This window comes from Sardina pilchardus, chromosome 18, assembly GCF_963854185.1.
Source record: "Sardina pilchardus chromosome 18, fSarPil1.1, whole genome shotgun sequence".
In the NCBI taxonomy this organism is placed as follows: Eukaryota; Metazoa; Chordata; class Actinopteri; order Clupeiformes; family Clupeidae; genus Sardina; species Sardina pilchardus.
Window position 1 is genome coordinate 13,855,045 of NC_085011.1, and position 20,299 is coordinate 13,875,343.

A 20,299-nucleotide genomic window follows, 5' to 3' on the forward strand; every position below is an offset into this window, starting at 1 on the left:
AAGGAAGTCCTCACGCCGACGGCGCTTTGTGGTCTGTGTCACTGTTGCCGGCGGGTCATGTTCAGGCAGGGAAAACTGCGCTTTGTCTACCTGTAGTGTTTTGTTTCTGTGACCTCATTGTCGAAGCTGACACTTTCTGTGCAGCTCGTTCATACGAGAAGGGATAGAGAGTTGCACAATGTGCCGTATGCTAGCTACAAATGTGTCTGTGTCACGGTGTCTGTGTACAGTATTTACCCAACATGAAATCCTTAAAGCAAACATTTATCTTTGTGCTGTGATTTATTTGGATGTGTATAGCTCATAATAACAGCCGTTGCACAGGTGGTGGATGAGTCACTTTACTGGGTTGGGTGTGTGGCTGTTACTGTATATTCAAAAGCAGAAACTGTCTCTTCAAGTGAGAGGAGAGAGTATGGATTATCTGCCTTGTGTTTGGCAGCATGTAAATCCCAGTCTTTTGTCGTACACTAGCACCCTGTCAGGAAATTACTTAACTCGACCATATTTAATTGAGACAGGTGATTTACTCAAATGGGCGGCGCTAGCCGTAGCTAGCACGAACGCTCTCCTTAACCTGCCTTTGCTGGCTGTAGATGCAGAATTCGGTGACATGTTCAATGGGTTCTGTCAGCTGTTGGATTGAATTCTCTGCCCATTGTCTCTCTGCATGGGAGCACATTGGTCAATTATTTCTGAAGCTGTCAACACGGCGAGACGCTGTTATTTAGTCTCTGTTAACTCTGCATCATTAATACACCATTTGGACAGGGAGTAATACACCATCATTGAGGCCAGTTATTTGGATCCTGACAAAAAAACAACCTTCAAAAAGCTTTGACCCCTGCCCAACTTCACTCTGTTACTCATCTCTCTACCCATCCGTTTCCTCCTGTCTTCCTGACTTAGAGGCAAGAATAGCTGTTGACAAGCAGGGATCAACAGACGATTGTTGTTTTAAGCTACTTGTGTGCCATGTGGTGTCTAACATATACACTCGACAGGCAGAGATTTTTTATAGATGATGTGATGGGTCTTTTAGGTTATTGACTGTCCGTAAACACGACTGTCCACTTGTTGGCCCATGAGGACAAGTTAATATATCTTAATGCACCTGCGGTAAATTTTACGAGATCGGATAGAAAGATGGCCATCCAACATCCTGTTAAAATAATCAGTAACACTTAAAGGTAATATATATGTCGCTGCCGCTTCCATTACCCAATTGCATTAGTCAATTAATATTTCATTGTTTTACGTGACAGGGATTGACCGAGCCGTATTAGCTGCGTGACAGCGCTGACTTTTATTTGCGATCAGCCGATTGACCATTAAGAAGACCTGCAGTAAATAAATAGGCTGGGTGGGTCTCGGGGGAGACGTGGCTGTTGAGTCGGATGGTGGGAGCAGTTACGAGTCCAGGGCAGGTGGAATGGACAGGGATGAATTGTGGGTTTCAATTTTAATCTGCCGCCCAAAAGCCAAAACAAAAAGCAGCAAGAAGGCAAAAGGCGTTTTTTTGGCCTATGGATGATTAATGGGAAACCCAATCGAGTAAAGGCGCGTTACGGTGCGGGGCGCGATTAGCGCTTGACAGATACTGTAACAACAGCTCGCCTTTTTTCTTTTTCCTTGTTTTGTTCTATGTTCCTTCCCTTTTTTTCTCTTTCAACAAGTCAGAGTGCTCCATAATTAATGGCCCCGGGGGCTACCTGCGGGTCAGGCTGGGGGTAGCCTGTCGGAACAGGTAGACCTGACGCCCTTGCCTGGTGCATGTGGGCTGAGCCGGTTGGCCTGTGTTTGTGGTCTGGGTTGGGCTACTCACTGAAGGATCCCAGCCACTACTGGCTCAGACTACCCCCCCCCCCCCCCCCCCCCCAGTCTCAGCGCTGAACCCCTCGGCCTCCGAGGGGGATTAGGGGGCCAAAAGGCTGAACTACAAGCTTAAGTTGTCAAAAGCATCACAGCGTTTATAAAGACCTCACTCCAAACTGTATGGATTGCATAGGAATCATGTAGCATTGCGTGGGATAAAGAATTGACTACTGTACAGTGTTGCGCTAACACTTCACAGAGTTGAGTTTTCTGAAGATCTGTATTGTCTTACAGTGATTTACTGGGCTGAGAATAAAACCTCAGCTTTCCATTTGAAAGCCATGTAAGGATTTGTCATTATCTCAACGACTTTAGCGCTATGAGTGCTTATTTCAACCCATTTGTCTGGAGAGATCTATTCAAGGCCTATTGTTCAGTCTCTCATGTGTGTACATGATGTATACAAGTGTGTGTGTGTGTATGTGTGTGTGTGTGTGTGCGTGTGTGTGTGTGTGTGTGTGTGTGTGTGTGTGTGTGTGTGTGTGTGTGTGCTTGTGTGCTTGTGTGCCTGTGTGAGTGTGTGTGTGTGTGTGTGTGTGTGTGTGTGTGTGTGTGTGCATGCACATGTTTGTGTGAGAGCGAGAGCAAGAGAAAGAGAGCTTGAGGCCTCAGTAGGAGCGCTGGCCTCCCACTAGGTCCTGGTGCACTGTGGGGTCGGCCTCAGGTCCCCAGGGTCAAGTGCCACTCACTGCACATTCAGCCCACACTCACACTGAGCCTGAGCTAACGGCCCACCACCCCAAACAAGCCAGCTCCCAGCAACACACACACTCTTTCTCTCTCTCTCTCTCTCTCTCTCTCTCTCACACACACCTCACACACACACACACACACACACACACACACACACACACACACACACACACACACACACACACACACACACACACACACACACTCTCTCTCTCTCTCTCTCTCTCTCTCTCTCTCACTCACACATACACACACACATACACATAACACACACACACCAGCAAAAGTAGCCAAGGAGTTCAGATGTGTGCTGTGGATATACTGTATATGCAGCATTTGAGCTCCCTGAGTGTCTTTTCTTTTCATCCTGTAACATGAATATAGAGACCATAACAAAAGGAGAAAGGTCTTCCAAAAAAATATGGATTAACTTGAAAGAAAAATAGAAACTTGCCCATGTTTGGATCAAGTCAGTCACATCTTGTTTTGTAATTAGGCGTGTGTAACACAGGTGGGGAGAATGCTGTTGACTTCTGACATTAGTACGGCTCTATTTATATCCGCCATATGACCTTCTGAATGCTGGTGTTTGGCAGTTAGCTGACAGATTCATGGATGAGCTGTCCTAAATAAGGCTGTCACACACTTAAGAGCTTGAAACTCATCCAAGGTGTCATAAACCAAGGTCATTTCATACCGAGTCCACTGTCAACTTTTGTTATGTAAATCCTACTCAGTGATTGTAACATCTCATGCTAACTAACTACTGCAGGATTGAAGGAGTGGTCTTGCGGTTCTGCTTCAAGTGACATTTGCAGTGAGTTTTTGGCCCTTGCTAATTTAGCTCTGCAGTCAGGCCTCGTCTGGCACAAGAAATGACATGGTGTCATCTGAGGGTAAAGTTTATTCTGACTGCTGGCTACACAACACGCATACTTAAATTACTTCTTTGATTTGACAGAACCTCGGCTTCTGCCAGCCTATTTGGCCCAGTGCTCCGTCACCTCGGCACAAAGACTGGGCAGCCATACTGTTGTGTTTCCATTCAGCCGCTCTGTGTGTTTACCCCACAACAGAAATTTACGTCTCCTCCTAAATTATTCTATTTTTGAGGGAGACAACTGTAAAGAGGGAGTAGAGAAATAAACTAGAGCTACTAAGAGTGACTAAACTCTGTCAGGCAGTCTGTCGACCTCTCTGTCTCTTTCTCTCAGTCCACCCCCCCCCCCCCCACACACACACACCCCTTGTCCTTGTCTCTGGTCTCCTCACAATAGTTTCTGGGCACTGGATTCCTTTACACACTGCACCCAGACATTTAGGTCAGTCAGACAGGCTCTCTCGCCAGATTCACCTGCCAGCCCGCGTTTGCCAGTGTTGAGATGCAAACTGACAATGCTGACCTGGAACACAATAACGCCGTCTGGACGAGTCTCTTTCTCTCGCGTTGAATAAGAGTTACAACTGTAACCCCAGCGCGCTGACATCTTAGAAAATATTATCCCCGGGATCACCCGATATTGGGACAGAGAACAGTAGGCAGATGGTGGCACAATGGACACCGCATCCGCGGGTCTGGGTGCCAACTGGCAGCATCCGTCAGCAGACTTGTTTGAGGTAATGGGAGACGAGGGACACCCAGCGAAAGGCCCAGACTTTCATCACACCTTACCCCCCTAAGCACCGCGGCTCCGGCCCCTTCTGCTGTAAAGTAATATTCAGCCGCGCTTCTCTCATGCATCCACATCCTGTCACAACTCATCTCATTTTCAGACAACTGAAAGCCTTTGTCCTCTCCAGTGTCCATAGTCTGTTGGCAGGAGAGATGATGTCCTTGTCATGTTTTTTTTTATTTTTTATTTTTTTTAAAAGATGCCTTTATTAATAGGCGGACTGGTCTAGTTCCTGTAGTAGAAGATAAACTGTAATTGGTTAAGTTTAAGACAAAGGAGAATCTCTAAACAAAGGAACAGTTCTTTTGTAGTCTTTTGTGTTTTTATCTATTTTTTTATCATCATTCGTTGCCAAATCCGTGCATGTTGAGACAGTACTGCTGGAGTTCTTTGTGCCCCGTGCGCCCGTCCGCCTGTCCGTCTGTCTGTGTGTCTGCGCGTCTGTCTGCGTGTCTGTCTGGGCGCTGGCGAGGCTGTTTGTTTTGAAGGTCTGCGTTTGGGGCAGGTGCGTCCTGCGGCTGCGGGCCCCGGCCGCTCTTTGTGCTCCTCTCCCCCCCGACATGACAGCTCTCTCTCTCCCGCTTTGGTGTTGGAATGAGAGCTCTCGGGCGCGCGATGGGAGAGAGAGCGCGGCAAAATGGCGGCCTTTGCCTTGATCATCACAGGCTGGATCAATACTCTGTGTAGCAGCGCCAGACTCCTGATTCTGGGGCTTTTATGGCCGTCCAGTGGATGACTGCTCCTCTTAGCCTCTCATTCCTCATCTCTTTATTCATTATTTTGTTCCTGATATGAATCCCGTGTCTGTCTGGAAGTGCCTCTCATACTGAGAGTTTTGTGGTCTTAGTGTCATTGGCTATGTGCTAGTGTGCTAGCCATTTTTTTGTCCGTGTTCTCATCATTAAGCTTATTAGCTTTGATGGTGCCATCCACTAAAATGGCTTAGCTATAGTGTTCTTGTCATACATAGCTTTTAATAGGATTAGGGGTGTACAAATTGATGTTGCCAAATATATTTATAATCTCCCATACTAAAGTCTTGCCAAGATTCTTAGTGGCTCACTCTCATCAAATTGACTGTGTAATTCTGAATTTGCTGAACTTTACCTAAGAGTCTATATACATAGACACACAATATAGACTCTCTTACTATATCTCTCGTCTTCATTAACCTCCTATTAAGTTGAAATCGAGGTTAAATTATGTGATGGAATACACTGCACTTTGGTGACTGACAAAATGAAGTCGTCCCCAAGTATCCGTCTCTTAATTTATGTATTTATTTTCCTGGAACTTTTAGAGGTGTTAATTAAGAACACTGACATTCATCCAACGCAACCCACATGTCTGGTGAGTTTATTGTGTAAGCAGATGAGATGAAGTCAGATAAGAACACGGGTGGGGCTTGTGATTATGTGGTTATGGAGTGCAACACCTAGTAATTATGTTAATTCCCTGTACGATGATGGGTATGACATTTTCAAAACCGCGCTCCAGCCTATATGCACTCTGTCTGATTAGATATACAGGCGTTAAATTGAAATTTGTTTCTTGTTGGAGATATGTCAGAGATATGTCAGATGACTGTGTTGACGAGAGCACCAGCAAGAATCACACCGTTAAACAACACCGCGAGACGCCTGTGCATAAGAAGTGTGTAGCACGTCATGTCATTTATGTCGTTTTGTGGAGAAAGGCACAAGATAGCATAGTTCAGCTGCCATGCCTCTGTGACTGTTCAGTGACCTTATAAGTCTCCCATTTTTCACTCTCGTGTTTATCTTTCTTCCCATAAACAGATCTTTATCTGCAATAAGCTTAAAGCTGCTTTCATGATTTTTGGTCTTTTCTTTCTTGTTTTTTTTTTTTGTTTTGTTTTGTTTTGTTTTTTTACAATTGCTTCACATCACGCTTTACTTTCATATATTGTCAGTACATTCTGAAATGGATCTGCTTGTTTCAAATGTCCTTGTGTTTCTTCACAATCCACTTATGTGTTTCCCCCTCTGTACTCCCTCCAAAACATGTTGTCTCTCTCACACGTGTATGGGGGCCATTGTTGGCCCCAGCACAGTGGACTCAGTGTGCTCGTGTCTCAAGTTTGTTTTGTACGCCCAGACGCCTAATTGTGTTTGTCAGGGATCTGAGTCCTGCGCTGCCGACACTTTAGCAAATGAGAGCGGGAGTTTAATCAACACCTCCCGTCTGTCTCACATTGGATTAAAGACATGTGCCTCAGTGAGTGAGGAGAAGGGATAGGTGGGTCTCTCTCTCTCTGTCTCGTCTCTGTGTGTGTGTGTGTGTGTGTGTGTGTGTGTGTGTGTGTGTGTGTGTGTGAATGAGTGAATGAGATGCCCCAGGGGCTCTTACGCCCCAGCAGACATGTTTGAGTCACTGTTTTCTATTGTGGTTGCTTATGCTGTGTCTGAACACACACACACACACACACACACACACACACACACGCACACACACTCTCTCTCTCTCACACTCCTGTTGCAGCTGGTGTCGATGAATACCTGCCTCCAGGGCCTCTTGGCCATTCTCTGTCTGAGCCGGACTCTGTGCATGTCGCAATGCAACCGCAACACTGTGCCCCAGCCATCAACCCCCCCCCCCCCCTCACACACACACACACACATTCACTTTCTCTCTCTCTGTCACACACACACACACACACACACCCAGAGGCGCATGCTGAGGTGATAGCTGGAGGCCTGTGATTTGGAGGCTGTGCTTTCCCACACAGGGCTGTGTCAGCGGAGAGGCGGTGGCGGCGTTGGGCTGACGTGCCTTCAGCAGAGGTGGCTCCTCTCAGCGCGATTACGCCCCCCCGGCCGAGACGAGACGAGCGGGGACGAGGCCCCCGGCGCGACGGCGGTGGCGGTGGTGGGCCGGCCCGGGTGCGGCGCAGCTCAGCGCAGCGCAGATAAGAGCGCGGCTGAAAGAGGCCAGGCGGAGCGCCGCCGCACGGCTCTGTAAACATCTGTGTGTTCTACCCGTCACGCCCGGCCCGGCCGTTGTCTCATCATGTTTATCCCGCTCGCCCCTACATAGTGCATGAGCGCCGGGGGGAAGCGCCATCAGACCGCCACCTCTCACACACACACACACACACACACACACACATGCACACACACACGCACACATGCACACACACACACACATGCACACACACACACACACGCACGCAGACATGCACACACACACACACACACACACACACACACACACACACACGCACACACACGCACACACACACACACATATACACACATGCGCGCACACTTGCACGCATTTCACCTCAGCTGCACATTCTTCAGCGAACGAGAGCATGAAGCCTTTGGATTTAGTGCTGTGCACGTAAGCATGTATTTTATGTTGTCAGGAGAACAGAGTGAGTTTGTGTGTGTGTCTCTCTCTCTGTGTGTGTGTCTGTGGGTGTGTCTGTGTGTGCGCATTTTCTTCACCTCACAGAACCCATGGAAGTATTCATTTCTACTGTAAACAGCGCCTCCTAGATATCACTCATGGCCACACGGGCTCATTTCTTGTCAATGTTTTTCATTAGGAGGGCAACAAAGGCCTGCAATATCACATCACTCTATCTAGCGTTAAGCCAAGGCCTCGACGAGGACCGCACCCACTGCTTCCTCTCCAGACAGAGCAGACAGATGTAAAGAACGACAGCGGGGAGAAAAAAAAAAACGACAGAGAGAGAGATAGAAAGAGAGAGAGAGAGAGAGGAAAATGTGTGTCTGCTGTTCCTCCTTGACAGATCCTGGGTGGTCTACCACATTGGCCTTCCTGGAGAGCAGAATCCTGCATGATGACTGCCATTGTGGGATTCCGTCTGTGCGTATCAGCAGAACAGATGCCCCGGGGTGGAGAGCCAAAATAGAGCGTGAGGCGTGCTTTACCCCCAAAAAGCAAAAAGCCGCCTGCGCCTGTTGTTCCTGTTGTTGTTTCTTTTAAAGAGGCTGTTAAATACGGATCAGCTGTGTGGCGCTCCGGTCCCAAACAGACACGCTCATTCCTCTCTGCCTCCAACCCCCTCCATCTCTCCATCTCTCTCGCTTTTTCTCTATCTCCCTTTCTCTCTCTCTCTCTCTGTCTCTTTCTGTCTTTCTCTCTCTTAGTCTTTCCACTCCTGCCTCGCTCATTTTCTCTCTCTCTCTCTCTCTCCCTCCTCTCTTTTTTCTCTGTTTCTCTCTCTCTGTCTCTCAGCTCACCTAAAAATGGGGTTGTGCCTTCGGGGGCCACATCACTTACCTGCTGACACACAGGACATGATTGATGAGGCGCCTCAGGCGCTGGAGTCTACTTTGTCAGCTGCTCATAATTTATACATCTTATCTCTGTCAGAAGAGAGAGACAGAGCGCGGCACGCGGATATGAAAACACTGCCTTGTTTAGGCTGCGGCAGCAGGGCTGTGCAGATTGTCATGTGCCTGCCAGCCTGCTCGTCAGGACTGGAGTGGCGTGACCCCCTCTTGTTGTTGCGCCGCCGCCACCGCCACCGCCGCCGCCCGATGTCTCCGCACTCCGGGCAGCCCCGGCCAGATCAGCTGCTGATAGGCCGATGGCTTCTCCTCGCACGCTCGGCTCCGCCGGTTTAGACAGGCCGAGGGATTGAGTTACAACCTAATTACGCTTCACGGCTCTTTGAAATGAAAAGAGTATCATCGTTTAGTTTTTTTTTTTTTGGTCCACGTCATTCTCATATTTCTGTTCCTCCGGATGATGGACGGTTGTCAAATGTGTACGCTGCCTCCACTGACATGCTTTTGATATGCCTGGCGTAACAGTGTACAAGTAATGAAACAAAAAAGCCTGTATCAATAATTCAGCATAGCACACTAATAACTGCTCAATTATTCATAATTGAGTCATTTCTTTGCTGGGCCATTGCTGAATGTGGAATTCATTCTGTTGAGAGAATGGAGAGGTATTTGAATACATTAGCCCCACATCATTTTTAATATGTTTGAATGCTTGAAATGTGTAGGGGATTTCACTGGTGTTTCATCACTTAGCATTTAGCACAGATTCTTTTATTCAGTTCAGAAGTAATTAGACGTTACCCCACACAACATAAACAGCATTAACGTGTACGTAAATCTTTGACTTCCTCCGACAAAACGAAAGCGTTCGGCCATTTTAAAATCGCAAGTTAGAGTTAGTGTTAACTCCGCTGCGAGAGTCGCAACGCATTCCCAACTCGGTGCGTATATATGCAGCGTTAGTGCTGGAGAGAGAGAGAGAGAGAGAGAGAGAGAGTGTACGTTTCCAGCAGCGGGAGAGAGCGAGAGAGCAGCAGCATGTCTGAGGCGCTCCAGCGCGTTGCTGTCACTCACCTCATCCCTCAATACCTGTTATGTTTTCTGAGCTCCCAGACAGGGACGGGCTTTTCATCCACGCTGACAGACAAGTGATGCAACCAATTGAAACAATCGTCAAAAAATGAAGCACTATTTAACACACTGGGTACGGCTCCATTCACAACACTGACTCGAGGCCTTTTTTTGTTGGAGACAACGGCACATTTAAAGAGTCCAATTCCACTCATTCATGTCCCTTTGTCACTATGGGTCACGTTTCGAACTTTTCTCTCAGACTGATCAGTGAAAAAAGTTAAGTGAGAGCAGTGTAATCCAGTAGTGTGTATTGCATGTCAGCTCTAAACAAATGTTCCCCCTCTTGTCTGGAACTCTGACTGTTTGACATTTTTATAGTTGGATCTGAGGAGAAAGTTTAGTACCTTCAGCATGCAATCATGCTGTTTTTTTGTTTATTTGTTATTGTGCTTTGTTCTACTATTTGGCTCAGATGTGTTTTTGCAAACAGCCATAAGTGCTGCTCTAACAGAAACCCTCTTTGATACGGTAACCTCTTCCTGCTATTGATCTCTATTCACAGATAAAAGAACTCTCCGAAAATCATGCATTTTTCATCGCAGTATCAATGGGTTCAATTGAAGCTGTTGCATTTGGTATTAAGGTTTGCTTTAAGCTATACTTGCAAATGCTGTCTGTTTTGCTCTATTGATTCAGTGGTTTTGTGTCTTGGATATTGGAGACACCAGTCCCCTGATATCATTTTAGTGTTGCCTTTGATCCGAATGATGGCTGTGAGCAACAGTGAGGAGTGAAGTAAATTAGGCTAATTAAGCATTATTGGTGGGACAGATGATTGTGTAGAACATGAAATATTAAAACATAAATTTCAAATATTCAGTGCTCAAGAAGGGGTTTGTTGCTTAGCACAGTCGAAGACAATGAACATTTAGAACCATTATTGCACAGTGTACAATTGGTAAAATGGTCATTTCAAACAGTTATGAATTACAGTAGTATACAAAGCCGAGTGATATCAGAGTTGGCTCTGTTTCTGCTGGTTAATGAGGGATCCCATTACCCTCCCCAGGCCAAGCTTAGGCCTTCTCATCTCTACACTTGTTTGTTAGAATCAGCTGTCATTGACTGACCCAGTTAAAAAGAACTCTCACCAGACAACTCACATCCAGTCTGATGTACTGCCTCACAGATACACTTTACTTATTTTCAGATCAATTTGATATATTCAAGATAAACTTATTTCAATATTCAGAGGTATTAAAGGGTGACTATTGGTGTATTTGTGTGCAATAACTGAAACTGTGAAGTGTTTACTTAGTTATTTATTGTCCGATCAAGACAGACATGGTCTTTGGGTTCGTGTCTTTAGTTCATAGCAGAGCTTTTGGACTTTGAGAGTATTTTCCTGTGTGTCTTGGAGCTGAAGGTCCCACAGTGCGGTGGTGATAGTTTTCCTGTGCTGGCCGCCCTGTTTCCCCACTCAGCATAAGCACTTCATCAGCAGGCCTCTGACACTCCAACAGTTGCCATTGCTAATCCGCCCTGCCACATGACATGAGACAAGCGCAGACAGATTGATCATTCAAAACCCATTAGCTTCTCGCCTTCAAGGATCATGTTTGGGCACAAAGGGCAATGTTTGGGCCTCCGATTTTCAGGGACCGTGTTCTGCTCACGCGGGGGGAAAAAAGCTCCCCCCCCCTGCCCCTCCTAATGTTACCTCCTGAGGGACGCGGTGTGGCGGAGGGCCGGCGAGCGAGCACATTTAAGAATAGCTTCACAGGAAATCATTTCCCAAAGTGATGCGAAGCGCAGTCTGGCGGCTGTCAGGTGTTAAATAACACTTTGGACCGGAGGACAACCAAATGACAGAGTCCTTTCTGGGAGAATCTTAAAAAGACGAAAAATATAGTGCTGAGAGGAAAGGACGACTCCTCAAAGAGGTGACCATCACTGGAAGCAGCGGTGGCGGCAAGATGTTTGGCAGCGGGCGTCTGCCATGGTATAATTGGAGAGAAAACATATATGGGAGCAAATAACCCCCTGTCAGTGGCATTAAAAGGAGCAGCGCTGATGGCTGGCGAGCTGGCAGAGGGAAAAGTGGAGGCTAAGTAAAAGGCAAGATCAAATGGAAACATGGTTCAGGGCAGCTGCACATCAAAATATTGCAGATAATTGTCGGTCCAGTCGGTGGGAATGGGTCATCACCATTTTGGGGGGGGAAAAAACCCTTCAGAGTGTTTCTCTTTCAAATGGCATGTTGTTGTCATCGTTTTTTTTTTGTTGTTCTGGCCCCTGGCTCAGATTGGTTCACACAGTCTTTCCTTCGCCTCGTCTCCTCTCCAGTCTGTGGTCAATGATTGGCTGACATGCTGACACTATATCCCATGATATTTTTTTTAGTGTTTCCCACTATCATGGCCTATAAGTCGCCTAATCGCCATGTCTTTCAACATGGACGCACGGGCCATGCGTTTGAATGCCTCTACGCAGATGTTGGGCTCTGGAGCCATTTGATTGGTCACCCGGCATGGGTGGTAATCAGGAAAATCGAAAAAAAAAATTTAAAGTGAAATGCGCTCTCCCCCGAGCCTCGTGCTGCAGTCTTGCATTTCCTGTTTGGGCCCTGATGGCACAGCACACTGCTTCCCATGATCTTTGTCTCACACTAGCGGTCCCACGGAGGGATCCCTGCTGGGCCATTTATGATTGCCTGGGCCTGCCTTTGTTTAGCCGCCGAGGAGAAGGCGGCCAGTGTTTTTGGCAACGTCTCGCAGGAAAAACATCCACTCGTATTCTCCAGCCGCGGAGCTGATACGGGGGTCTGGACGGGACGGCTGGCTCTCTTTCTCTTTCTCACACGTCTCCATGCCGCCGTGTCACCCAGGAACGCACTCTCTCAGCCGACGTGTCTGTGTGTGTGTGTGTTTGTCTGTGTGTGTGTGTGTGTGTGTGTGTGTTTGTGTGTGTGTGTGTGTGTTGTGTGTGCATGTTTGTGTTTGTGTGTGTGTGTGTGTGTGTGTGTGTGTGTGTGTGTTGTAGTAGTGTGTGTGTGTGTGTGTGTGTGTGTGTGTAAGAGCCGACTGACCCCACTCGCAAACCGAGCGTGTGTCACCATGTTAATGAGCAGCTCCAAAAAAAACACAACGGGGTTAAATAAAGTCTTCATGCCGTCGCTGTGCTCCGCTTATTTATTTATTTCTCCTCGCGCCTGGTATGTTTTCAGTGCTCCCCGCCGTGATGGGCCCGGACAGGAGTGCGGCGGTGTGTTTGTGTGGCAGCTGTGTGGGCAGCCATTGTCTCCGCTCAGATTGCTGCTTTAGCTCCCGAGCCGGGCCTCATTAATCATCCCTTCAGACTATTTATAACAGCCCCAGCCGCCGACACCACCAGCGCCGGCGTGCCATTGGCTTTTGTCATCACAGCACCCTGTTTTGGTGGCAGGAGGAAGCCTAATTATTAACTGTTAAGATGACAGTCAGCGCGGTTCTATCAACAAAGCCGGCTGACAGGCAGCCCGAGACAGGAGGCCATGGAAACAGCAGCCAGCCTCGTGACCCACTTCTGTTTTGCTGCTTCCATACCCCGGCGTCTCAGCAAACTTCTCCCGGCTTCTCTGTTTACACTGTCTGTTTGCCATCTCAAAGAGCAGCTGCTGATATCGCTGATACAATGATAAAATGGCAGACAATTTCTCTCTTTCATGTTGCATGATGGCAGGATTTGTTCCTCCTTGTTTATTGTGACAGGTGAAAGTAGCAGTGGGTTAGTTTAGATATGCAAATGAGTTGCATTTCAAAATAGAAAACTCTGCTGCAATTAACACTTGATTTGTTTGGCAGTTGTAATTTCCCCTATTCTATACTTTATAATCCATATTTAAACAGGAGGGGTGTTGTGTACACCTCAGCTGTCAGTGTCCTCATGACAAATTCAAAAGCTTCTCAGAATGCCAGTCAATCAATCAATCTACATCTTAACCTGTCAAGTCACAACATATTATGTTAAGTTGTATAAACATTGTGTTATAGACACATTTGTCATTATTTATGAAGTAAATTGATTTTGTTTAGGGCAAAAACTGGACTTGGACGTCTAAAGAATTGTGTACAGACAACAAAAAAATGTTAGCAGAATCCGACTCCAGGAGAATGACAGTCTTTGTTATTTGTCTTCTGACACCATGGCAGACAGCTATCAGGAAGAAAGAGATCTCACTGTGAGCTGGTAAAAATTTCGAGAGTCAGACTTTTTTTTTCTTACTACTCCCCCCCCCCCCCCCCCCCCCCCCCCAAGCTTGAGAACCCCAAATAATGAAACGGATCAAGTCACTGTCACTGTCACAGAACAAACATAAACTTTTCTGGCACCTAATAAATAGACGCCGTGGCATTGTTTTCAAAACTAAGACAGGTGTGACTGCTACAGTGCTGATGGATTCCATTATTCTGCCGGGGAAGCGTGTTTGCTTTCTTGTCATATATTGTCACACATCTCTCTCTTGAGAGGGGGGTGGCTTGAAAGATGGCCAACAGTAATTACACAGATGCTTCCCACCGCTGTTTGTGTGCCGGATCGCTCGTCGCCGGCGAAAGCTAAACTGTTACTCAAAGCCTCGTTGTTTGGCAAGCGGGAAAAGGGGATGTGCATACAGTATGTTGGTATTGCTTTTTTTTCTCTCTTCTTGAGCTGCGTGCTGATTGCTAGCTCATTAACCTGTTCTGCTCGCCTTAAGCTCTGATGAGAAGCCTTTTTTCTAGCTTGAAGAAAAGCTCAGAGGCAACAACGGCTACAGGCAGCCGTTAGTCATCACCGTGGCCGAGTTGAAAGCCCTGATCTAGGCACGGGCGATGACATTATTTGCACCTGAATGGCAGGTACATCAACATCCCCTTGTAGGCTCGTGAAAAGTGAGACAGTCGCAGCTTTGTTCTCTACTCAGCCCACTTGGGCCCGTGACAGGCTGCTGATGGATATTATCATTTTTAATGTCAGTAAACAGGGCCGTGCCAGATAGGGGATCTGCTTCCCTTTCAGGACTCTCCTCAGCTCATTAATCTTTCCACGTCTGTGGCATATTTCGAAATCGGAGCCGGAAGTAGTCAACGCCTCAACCCCAGCAGAGAAAAACTTCTCCACAGGCTCGCTCTCTCTTTTTTTCCATTCCTTTCTTTTTTTCCCCTCTCTCTCTCTCTCTCTCTCTCTCTCTCTCTCTCTTTTGGTCTCCCTTTTTTGTATTCAGTATAGTGGATGTCATTGTGCCTGTGAGTGCAAGTCAGCGTGATGGCAGACAGTGCTTTTTCTCTGAGTAATACATGTGGGCAGGCACTGATAGCATTCTGTCATGTTGAACTTCCTCCCTTTCATTCTTATTCCAGCCACAACAGTACGCCACCAACAAAGTCAAATTCACCCACAGCCCTGTCCTCCAATCAAGTCAAATTAAAACGAGCACAGAAACGCACAGCCATCGCCAAAATTATTTGTTTATATTTCAGACAGCCATGGACTTTAATACTTTTTGATCATTTTTATATAATGTATTGTTAGAGATAGTGTTCTCTGCTGCCTCGGGCTCCAGCGGAAAACCTTTGGAGCCTTGAACAGTAACTATCAGTGACATTACACAGAGGACCGAAAGGTTTGCATTGAAAAGGTTAAATAGAACATGTTGACATGTACAGAGGCTCCCTCTCCGACTGCAGCGTGGCATTTGGCAAACAGCAGGAAAAAAATATGTCCATGTTGTATTTTTCTGTCTTCTGAGGACTGGGGAAGAGTGCAACATATGCGTGGCGCAGATTTGGCAAAGAGAATTAACATCTTGATCAGGTGGTATGTTGTCAAGCACAGTGGAGGGCAGAGCTATAACTGGAAAACATGTGGAGAGAGAGAGAGAGAGAGAGAGAGAGAGAGAGAGAGAGAGAATAAGGAAGGGAGGTGCAGATTCAGGTCTGAGAGAGGTCAGTCTCCTAAGATAGTTGTGAAGCTAGTCTGCACTAGTTCAGTGGTCAGTCTGCTTCAGTCCCCGTCCGTAATTGAACCTGCAGCCGTGGGCATAGGTGATGGGCACACTCGTGACTGGGCTAAAACTCGAGGCTAAAAAGGCACTTGCATCGCATATCTTGGATGCCATGAGGGAGTCAGGTTGAGCCACAGGCCTTTGTTATAGCAGCCGTCCCTGATGATGAGCCCCCTGAGGAATAGCACATGGAGAGGATCAGATCAGAGAGCTCTGTGATGAAACCAGCGGCCCTTAGCACTGGGCTGCCACCATTGGCCTACTTCTAAAAAACACACACGCCCTCAGCATATAACACACACCCTTCAAATGTAATGTATATATGTTCATATATATGTATATATAAATATACCTACTGTTCCACATCATGAGAAACACCCCCCTCCCCCTCCCCTCCCCTCCCCGTGCCCAAAGCCCGCGCCCTTATCTCCGTCTCCTCCTCTTGTCATGGCGGTGACAGAGCTGCTCGTCTGCTGTACGCGGGTGGGAGAGGCAGCAGGAGATGATAGATACGTCACATGTGGGAGAGATGTGTTTGTCTTGTGCTGCAGGTGGATGGGCTCCTCTCCTCCTCCTCCCTGGCAGACAGCGCACATGACACTTTTCTACGCTCGCGCGCTCTCGCTCTCTCTCTCTCTCTCTCTCTCTCTCTCTCCCTCTCTCTCTCTCTCCCCGACAGTGATCTGGCATTCTGGGCGCTATCAAAGAGGGTGGGGGTGTGGGTGTGTGTGTGTGTGTGGGGGGGGGGGGATCTTTCACATGCAATTATGGCTGAAACTAAAGGTGACGAGCTGCTCTGTACAAAGGGAAGTGTCGGATCACAAGCCTCTTAGGGAGCGCTGATTAGCGGGAGAGGCCGGCGCTCGTCCCCGGGAATTCCTGCGCTCCGCGTCGGACGTTATCGGCGCAGATAATGAGAGCGGCGAGTGATCCAGTCTGGTGAGGTGAGGTGAGGTGCGCGTCGCATCGCGTCGCGTCTCGTCTCGCCGCGGCGGAGGAGGAGGCAGGGCCGAGAGAGAGAGATGGAGCAGGGGACTCTGGCGACGCGCGCGAGCGAGGCACTCCGTCATCCTGTGGGATGAGTTCATAATGCCTTCTGATGGCCTCTCCCACACACACGCCACACACACACGCCACACACACACACACACCGGCCATCCTTTCTGCTGCCGTCCACACTATAGCCAATCCAGCGCACGGCGGAACATCACAAGATGTTGGATGAAACGCGTTGCAGCCGTCTGGTACGCAGATGGCCCGAGTTCAGTTCTCAAAGTCACACGTCCCTGACGCTTTGAATAAAAGTATCTGCAAAATACTCCATCTTATCATCAAAAGAACTATTCTATGAAATCACCTCCCACCTTAGCCCTTGTGCGTATAGCGCTGCCCCTCAGTAGTACAGTAGCATGGCTGGCTGGTGTGGTTTTAATGGTGAGCTCCAGTGCTGGGGCTGGAGGTGGGCCAGACCCGGGCCAGAGCCTGGGCGGCTCTCCTGAGTGAGTGAGTGAGTGAGTGAGTGAGTGAGTGAGTGATACGCCGTCTCCTGCCATCACAGTCCAGCAGCTGCGCCGCGCTGACACATATCAGTTTAGGGGCCTGACTGTGTCTTCAAAGAAAATACTCACTCTCACTCGCTTTCTCTCCCTCTCTCTCTCTCTCTCTCTCTCTCTCTCTCTCTTTCTCCCTCCCTCACACTCTCTTTCTGTCCCTCTCTCTCTCTCTCTCTCCCTCTCTCTCTCTCTCTCTCTCTCTCCCTATCTCTCCCTCACACTCTCTCTCTCTCTTTCTCTCTCTCTCTCTCTCTCTCTCTCCCTCTCCCTCTCTCTCTCTCTCTCCATTTGGCTCCTGAGTGATATCTGCTCGCTCGGCTCCCTCCCAGCCCAGGTGATGAGGATCTGAAGCCTCCAGAAAGAGGCTGACAGGCCGCGGCTCGTACGGCTGCTTAGTGCTCCTGTCAAGGTCACCAGGGGGCTGAGGAGGGCTACCGCACAGAGGGCCGGTGGCCGAGGGAGATGTGTGTGTGTGGGGAGGGGGTCAGTCCGGCCAGACCGCCAGGATCTGGGGCCTACCAGCACTCAGTCAGAATGCACAGCCTCTCAGACAGGGCTTGGCCTGATTGGTTGACTCAAAATATTTTTTTCTGGAGATGGAAGCTCATTGTTTGAAAAGCAGGATATTAGAGAGTGGGGACTTCAGAGAGCTACTCATCGAAGGATGACTTGACTAGTGTTTGCATTAGCATCCTGAAGGACATTAGATGTGAGGAAGCTCTGATTGCCTCATCAACAAACATTCAGACCATTCATTGACGTCCAGCCGGAAAAACACTCCAGCAAATAGTCCTAATACAACGTCTGTGGTGCCAACAGATTGCTGCTGAATTGGGCCAAATAACATCCTTGTCAAGCGTTGTTAGATTGGGTATTTTTCCATCCCTTGCAACAACTCATTCATCAGGGCCTATTTTGGATTGTCAGCGAGCACAAGCCCTAAGCTCACAGGCAAGTGCAAAGAGTTTTACGATAGCGAGGGCTCCAGAATTTTTTCGAGCATCGCTTCAGCTATCCCCGAATGTCAGGAAATGGGCTTAATAGGGAATGATTAGGGCTCTCCTAAAGCCAATTCACCTGAAAGAGGGAGAGAAAGAAAGAGAAAGCGTAATTGTGCTGCATAATCCTATGTGACGTTGCTCTTTCATCTGGATAAGGATCAAAAAAGCAGGGATTTGTGAGGCCAGACCTCCCTCAGCTACACTTATGCACACACACACACACACACACACACACACACACACACACACACACACACACACACACACACACACACACACACACACACACACACGTTGGCTGGTCTGGCCCTCTGGAGAGCATTCATGGGGTCTGACTGGTGTGACTGGCCCCTGCTGTGGATAGGAGCCTCTCTGGGGTCAGGCCACAGTTTCTCCCCTCTTGAGCAGCCGATTGGCTGAAATAAACCTCTCAGGTGTCACAGGGCCACAGTCTCTGCACAGATAACAAGGACGGGCTTTTTTCATTTCCTCTACAGGACTGGTGGAGGAATGTGGGAGGATTGGTTGAATATGGTGAATGTGTGCGCGCGCACACACACACACACACACACACCACTTTTGTGTTTTCAAAGTCTTTAAGAGTCTTTGAGAATAATTATCATTTTCACCCTTGCCACTGAAAGAGAAGTCAAGAAAGAATGCGAGGCAGAAAGAAAGAGAGTGAGTACAAAGGCTAGGGCAAAAGGGACAGAGAGAGAGAGGGGGAGAGAGAGAGGGAGGGAGAGAGAGAGAGAGGGAGAGGGAGAGAAAGACTGATTTGGATGAGTGGCTCTGTTCTCGGGGGCATTTTCTGGCATGACTGGCCAGTGTTTGAAGTGAGGCACAGAGCGTGTGTGTTGACCACAACCCCACGCTGGGAATCAGTGCTCCGCTTCTGCGGGCCGCTGCAGCTAACAGAAAGGACCAGGTCAGGAAGGCTTGCAGTGGAAGCTCTCTCTCTCAGATGTTTAATGCCGCTGGAGAGGCAACTTCAGCCCTGACAGTAGGGAATTCATCAAAGATGGAATGTGGGAGGTTGCCTTATCTTCATACAACACGAGATAACGGAACGGCTTTTTGTGTTTTCTCACTGGAGGGTCAAGTCAGTCATACAAGTGTGATGTATAAATGTTTAGAGAGGAATTATTTGGCCTTTTGTCAGCACTGTAAGCCGTTGTTTATAAAAAGTTGCAGCGAATATAATGCTATGGCTCTCAGTGGCTCGCTGTCAGCCTAGAGTGAGTGCTTTTGCTCACTAACGTTAACATAAAAAGCGGCGCATGCAATGTAAGCCTCCGCTCATCTAAATGAACTGCAATTAACCTCCTCGGAAGAGCAGTGGGTAGAGGGATGACAAACAGATGCTAGCCATCAGCTGTTCTGTGCTATTGTTTTTGCAAGCTGTCAAGGGATCTCTTCAAAGCTTCGCCTGAGAGTAAACAGTCACACACACATTTCCCAGCTCATATTGTTCATGACCCTTGTTCTTGAGGATGACAGTTGCGTGTGTGTGTGTGTGTGTGTGTGTGTGTGTGTGTGTGTGTGTGTCTGTTGGGGGGGGGGGGGGTGTTAGTGTGAGGTCTGGACAAGGGGAATGTTTGGGTGCAGATAAGCTGTGTGCTTCAGGAGAATCTCCAGATGCTTTTATGTAGCAGACTGTCATCCCACAGTTTTGATAAAAGAAGAAAAAAAACTCGGACAGTGACAAAACCCAAGTCTCACCCCATTCAAAAAGATCCCTGCACACCACAACAGCCATGGAGCATTTCCTGTTGATGAGAAATGTGTGGAAGTTTAGCACGTCCGAGCAGTAAGATTTTCCATGCTCAATTTTAACAACTATCCCATGAAAGACACTCTCAGCCAAACCTGTAGAAGGACCATTATCTTCCTTCCCTTTTGTTTCCGTTCATCTCATAATTGTTCTGGAAGACTTTGTATTATATAAGCTGAGTTTTAATGCCTGTATTTCTCTAAATGAAAGTGTAAATATTTGCATAAATAATGCTAAATCTAGTATGGAGAGAAATGTGACATTAAAGAAACTCCTATAGGCTACGTTTACACCATCAGTTAAATATGACCCAATTCCTAGTTTTTGGTCATATGGGGCACAATTCAGATC

General features: G+C 47.8%; 1 protein-coding gene across 1 annotated transcript in view; it reads left to right on the forward strand.

Annotated features, from left to right (window-relative positions):
* lrmda (leucine rich melanocyte differentiation associated) overlaps positions 1–20,299 on the forward strand; it is a 199,092-nt gene that overhangs the window by 138,107 nt on the left and 40,686 nt on the right. The window lies entirely within an intron of this gene.